This window comes from Malurus melanocephalus, unplaced genomic scaffold, assembly GCF_030028575.1.
Source record: "Malurus melanocephalus ecotype Western Australia unplaced genomic scaffold, MMel_1.1 scaffold_387, whole genome shotgun sequence".
NCBI classification, from domain to species: domain Eukaryota; kingdom Metazoa; phylum Chordata; class Aves; order Passeriformes; family Maluridae; genus Malurus; species Malurus melanocephalus.
The window spans coordinates 71,631-77,300 of record NW_026623619.1 but is presented as its reverse complement, the minus strand read 5'-3'; positions in this window follow the sequence as shown (position 1 = coordinate 77,300).

The following is a 5,670-nucleotide window of genomic DNA, read 5'->3' as shown; positions in this document are numbered from 1 at the left end:
TACCCCAACTCTTATTTTTGGGAGGACTTGTGTCTGCTTGTATTTTGAACTTTATTAGAGTCTCATGCTGGTCTAACTGAGTTTTGTAATCAGTTTGGATAAGTTTGTGGATCTTACAGTGCTGGACACATTATTTTAAGAAGGAAGAGGTATGTGGGTTTGTTTTTATGTTGTTTTTTTTTTTTTTTTAAAGTTAAAAGTGAGTAATTTTAACTTCCAGAAATTAATTTAAATTATTCTGTTTCAAAAGAAATATGTTCTTGATTTCTTTAAAAATTTAACCTTCCCATGGTTTTTTGAGAAAAGGAAATTATAACTTCAGATTGGGCAGGATGACTTTGAGAACCCTGTAGGTGTGTGGGTGAAATGGTGTTCTACAGAGAAAAATGAGCAGAAGAAAATTCATAACTGTTTATGTTCTGTGCATCATTTAGGAGGATTAAATCTGTATAAATACATAAATTTACTATTTTTGGTTTGTTTTTTATTAAGCATACTTTTAGCATGCTTTTTAAGAAGYTGTGCAGGCAGAGATACATAAGTTGGACACAGCTAGTAAAAATAATAAGGGGCTTCTGTAGTCTAAGGTGTCGCCACCTCTGACAAAGCTGTCTTCTGAAGTTTTCGCATGGCACAAATAAAAATAAGAGCTGAGGGATTATTTCAAAACATGCAGGATTGCAAGGCTGATAATAAAGTGTTTTCAAGTGAAAATATTGAAATAGTCCTGAAAGATGTTCAATACCCTAGACAAAATGTGCTTTCAWGGGTCCCTAACAGCTGAAACATACATGCCTGCTGTAACCAAAAATTCTAAAACTGAGTATTCCATGTGTGAAGGGCCATGGACCATGTCCTGCTACTCATTGATACGTAAAGCAGGATTGTCTTTTTAAAGGAGGGAAAGTGGTCCACCCATTTCTGAAGTGCAGGAGCACAGGAGACTTGCATATGTGTGATGTTGCACTGGGCTATTCACGCCATGTAGATAATTCCTCATAATTTCATCTGAAGCTGCAAAACATCTGGGCATTTAATTATTACAGATCCATGTTTCATCTGCCTACTGTAGCAATACTACTGCAGAATATTTCCCCACCTTGCTAAATTAAGAACCTTGCTATCTTTACGACATTTCTGTGCCACTTTCGGAGCTGAACTAACAAGCAGGTTATAGCATCTAGTTATGATATAAATAATTTTGTGGACATTTTCATTTTGAGAAGTTGTGTGTCATGTAAATACTACTGCCTTTTAAATAATGAATAATCACTAATTCATATGGGGGGATGTTTAGTTTCTCTCAGCAGCACATGAAGACAAACTTGTTATAAATAATTCAGAGGATTTTTTGTTAGGTGCTTTTACCAACAGCATACAAGMATGCACTTTTACAGATGACTGCTAAAGCAGAATAAAATTAATCTCTGATAAGGTTGGTTTGTAACTGACCTCTGCTTCATGTATTTTTTTTAACTTAAAAAAGAAGGAAAAAAGAAATTGAAAGAGAAGACCTGGGTATTGAGCAGTTGAGGCAGAAGAGAAAAAGTCATGGTGATCTTAGCATGTTATCAGTAGTGGAGTCTTTTAACAGTAACTCCAGATGAACTCCCTGAGGATTCCTTAGTTCACCCACATGGAAGTCACAGCAAATTCAAATCATAGCTAACATCACTTCCACATAGCGCTGAGTTGTTTCAACAGTGTTCATAACWATTTATCAAGTACTGAAAACTCCTGAAGGGCTGTTTGACAGGCAAGTTGTGGCATGAACTAGGTAAAAAGCAAACAGAAGCAACACATGAAGAACTCAATTCTTTCMCCAGTTCTTTTCTCAACTTTCTATTTCAACTTGACTTCACTTACAATGCGAGGAGCCCCGATGGTCACTTAAGTTAGGCCATTGCGGCCCTCCTTGTTGAAGAGCTAGTGATACTTTTTTGGTACGTGAACCTTAGGAAGAACCAGGACATTGGTTTTAAACCTTCTTAGACCCCAGGTGAAATCTCTCAGAGTCAGACATCCTTTCCAGGCCAGGGGCAATCCTTGAAGGATTCAGAGCATAGAAGCACTCAGTAAGCCTCAGCAGCTAGCTAACAACCTTGGGTGAAGTGACTTGATTGGAAAAGTGGGATCAGACCCATTACTGCTCCTTCTTTTGAGTGTGGTGCAGTCTGACAGCAAGGGTGCAAACAACTMTGCAAGGACATTCTGAGAAACATATCTCAGTGACCACTAAGGCACACAGCCTCTCTGAGGAGTTGCTCTCAGTTCAGGGCACAGCACCTACAGGGTTTGAACAGCCAGGGAAGTTAAACATGCTCTTGCCTAGTCTCCAGTCATGTATTCTAATTACTGTGCTTTTATATCCTTTTTTTATTTCTCAAATGAGACTACTACAGTGCCTAGATGCTGCACAGAACAGTCAGACCTCTCAGTTTCTTTGCTCTGTACGGCCTGCCATGAGGGTCATATCTGGCCATATGGCTTTGAAAAGCCTGGCAAAGGCAAGCTGAGGACAGTGACCTTCCTCTGCAGTCTGGTGGGAGTACAAGTGCTCAGCTGGATGGGACAGATCCTATGGCAGGGGATGCAGCAAGTAAGCTAACCAGCTCAAAGATGTAAATGATAAAGTAATTCAGCCTGACTTGGTGTACCCAGCTGGTGCAAAGCAGCTTTTCTTTGGCTTGCTCTCAATAGAGAGGTAAATTGCTGTGCTACACCCATTTCATGCTTTCTCACACCTTGGCTTATTTCAGTGAGCTCTAGTGATTGCATCAGAACACAGCTGATGATCTCTAGGAGCAAATCCTCACAAATTTCTTGGTTCACTTCCATGCAAGCAGGTGCTGTTTCTGCAATAGCAGAAGCATTGGCAAGACTGCATCAGAAGGCCAGATTCTGCTGCCAAGCTACAATTTCTCTAATGTGAGCTGATTAGACTGAAGTGACATAGTTTAGAGGTCTGTGTAGTAGGAAGAGCAAAGAGTGTTACTTAAATACCAATATAAGAAGTCTAAACTTTGGGCCTCAGCTGTGTAGGCCTGATGGAGCTTCAGTGGCATGTGTTAATCAGAGCCTTATTCCAAAGAGACACGGTTGAACAGATAAAAAGTTTTCTGTGCCTTTATAGACAGTACAATGTAATGCCATTGATAATTTATGTTGTTGGTGAAGTAGCTCTACTTTTACATCTCGTAACTGTTATCGGAGTGGAACCAGGTGTGAAATTCAGATAATTTAGAATCTTTCCTACCCTTAATTAAAGCTCTGAGGGTTATATTGACCTCAGTTCTCCACATTCTCTATGTTGATGCACTGAGTGATGCAGTTTTAAAGATAGTAATGCAGCTGATTCATGTTGAAAATATAAAAAGCCTTAGTTTTTACTGGTAGGTCTTTTCTTCCATATTGATGGCATAAGAAGATGCCACATGTGCACCATGCAGAGATGGGAAATTGCTGTCAGACCCTTGCCATTACTTTAATATCTACTAGCACAGACACCAGGGCTGATCGCTTTGAATGCCAGCAGCATGCTAAGGCATCGCATATGCATGGAGCCAGAGGCAATGAATGGACTTGTCCCTGCCACATGCACATATGCTCTGTGATCAGGAGCACTAGTGCCAATGATAAGTGTCAATACATTTAAGACAGGCAGGCAGGATGCTAGCAAACCCCTGTTTCCTCTGAATTACTGTTTGCTACAGTAACTTGCTATACATGCTTGCTTCTTGAGGTTGGCTTTTCAGTTCAATGAACTAGACCTTGTGTTCAGTCACTAATCTTCTGTGTGCATTCATTGGCACAGCTCTGAGGCTGATCTATATTATCATAGGCACAGCTGCGACAGTGGAGCTGGCCCAAGCTTCTGAGAAGTTGCCAGGCTCCAGGAAAGTTGGAGGTGTTTCTATGCACATTTGCTGATAGTGATCTGAGCTAAATCATGTGATAATTCTTCTCAAATCGCACTGGAAAAAGTGGGGAAGTACAGAGAAAGCACCTGGGTGGTGATATCACAGTGCCTATTGTTATACGCACCTATTGCAATAGCACTCTGCATGTAGGGAGGGATCCAGAAGCAGATACAGTGCTCCCATSTGGAAAGGTAGCACCCATCTGGTCTTTGGGATGATGCCAGATGGCACCTTGGGAACCTTCAGCTTGCTCCAGCTCAGAGGGCTTTCTGATGTCTCAGAGCAGAAGTTCCCCTTCCAGGCAGAGGATTCAAGTCCTAAAGACAGCTTCAGAACTTTTTGCTCTGTGGTTTATTTTCCTAAGGCATGTGGAAAAGATCATGAGTTCGTGGTGGCAGTAGCATAGGCAATTTCATTTGTATTGACAGGCAAGGACGGAGATATAAAGTCTCTTTAGCTCTAGGGTGTGATTAAAACAAATCACAACCCTTCACATCAGTCCTGACATGGTTGTTTGGAGACATCTACTGCCTAGAGATCCTACATAATCTAAGAAAGAGATCAGATCTGACTGAGACAGGTAGGGCTAGCACTGGCAATCATCATTCCAGGGAATGAGATAGACAGGAATTCACTGGTGTTTAGAAGACTCTCCTGAGAAAATATGGCTTGAAGAAAGAGTTTTGCTTATTAGATACTTTCTGCCTTGAGAAAAACAGCTGATAAGAAGGCTGAGACCAAAACCAGATGATGTGTTTGGAAGTAAAAATCTCCTCACCCGGGGCTTGTAGTTAAGTCAGTGAATTGCAGTGGAAAGAGARTCTGTAGTCAACATGAGTATTTATGCATGTAAACAGTGAGGTGCAGGTGTCTCTGTTCTCCCTTGCTATCAATTGGCTTTGCTCAATTAGAAAATCTGTGGTTAATGGAGTGCTGAAACAGATGTCTGCAAACCTTATCACCATTCAGAAGTAGATATTTTTGGCAGTTATTGCATTCCAGAATGTTAAAGAGAAATCCGCAGTCCTCAWTTCTGTACTTAATGCAACATAGATTTGGACAGAATAATTACTTAGAAGAAAGAGTCAGGCTTGAGGAGGTCTCATTTCTCACTGAGAACTCAAAAAGCCTGAAGTCACTTTGCAGATTGGACTAAGACAGAGTGTTCAGGGAACAGTAATGTGTTCCCTGAAGCTTAGCTGTAGTTATGTGAAAAAGCATCACTGGCCACTTAGACCTTCACCATGCCAAGGGAGATTAGTTGGAAATTGGAAACGATTTGTCTGTGGCAGCTGAGGTGACAGAGGGTCTGATCTATACAGATTCATATACTGGTAGGATAATTCAGYTGGAAGGCGCTTCCAGAGGTTGCCYAGTCCAACCCTTCTTCTCTACTAGGTTGCTACCCAAGAAGTCAAGCTACAAACATCTCCAAGGATAGTRGTGTCCSCCATGCAGAGTACCCTTGAGAAAAACAAAAGGCTCCCTTAGTACTGAGGCATGTCCCAACGTGCAACTTTATCTTATCAGTGCTGTCCCTGTGCAYCTCCCAGAAGAGCCTGGATTCTTCATGATGGAGCTATTCCTCATGGAAGCTGAAGAGAGCCAAAACAATTCCCCTTTGTTTTCTCTTCTCCAGGCAGATCAAAGGCATATTTCTTTTTCTCTAATTTGTCATGCTGTGCTACAACATTTGTAATGTTGTCTCAGCAGTCTTACTCCACTCCCGCCAAGGGGTCAGTGCTGCCCT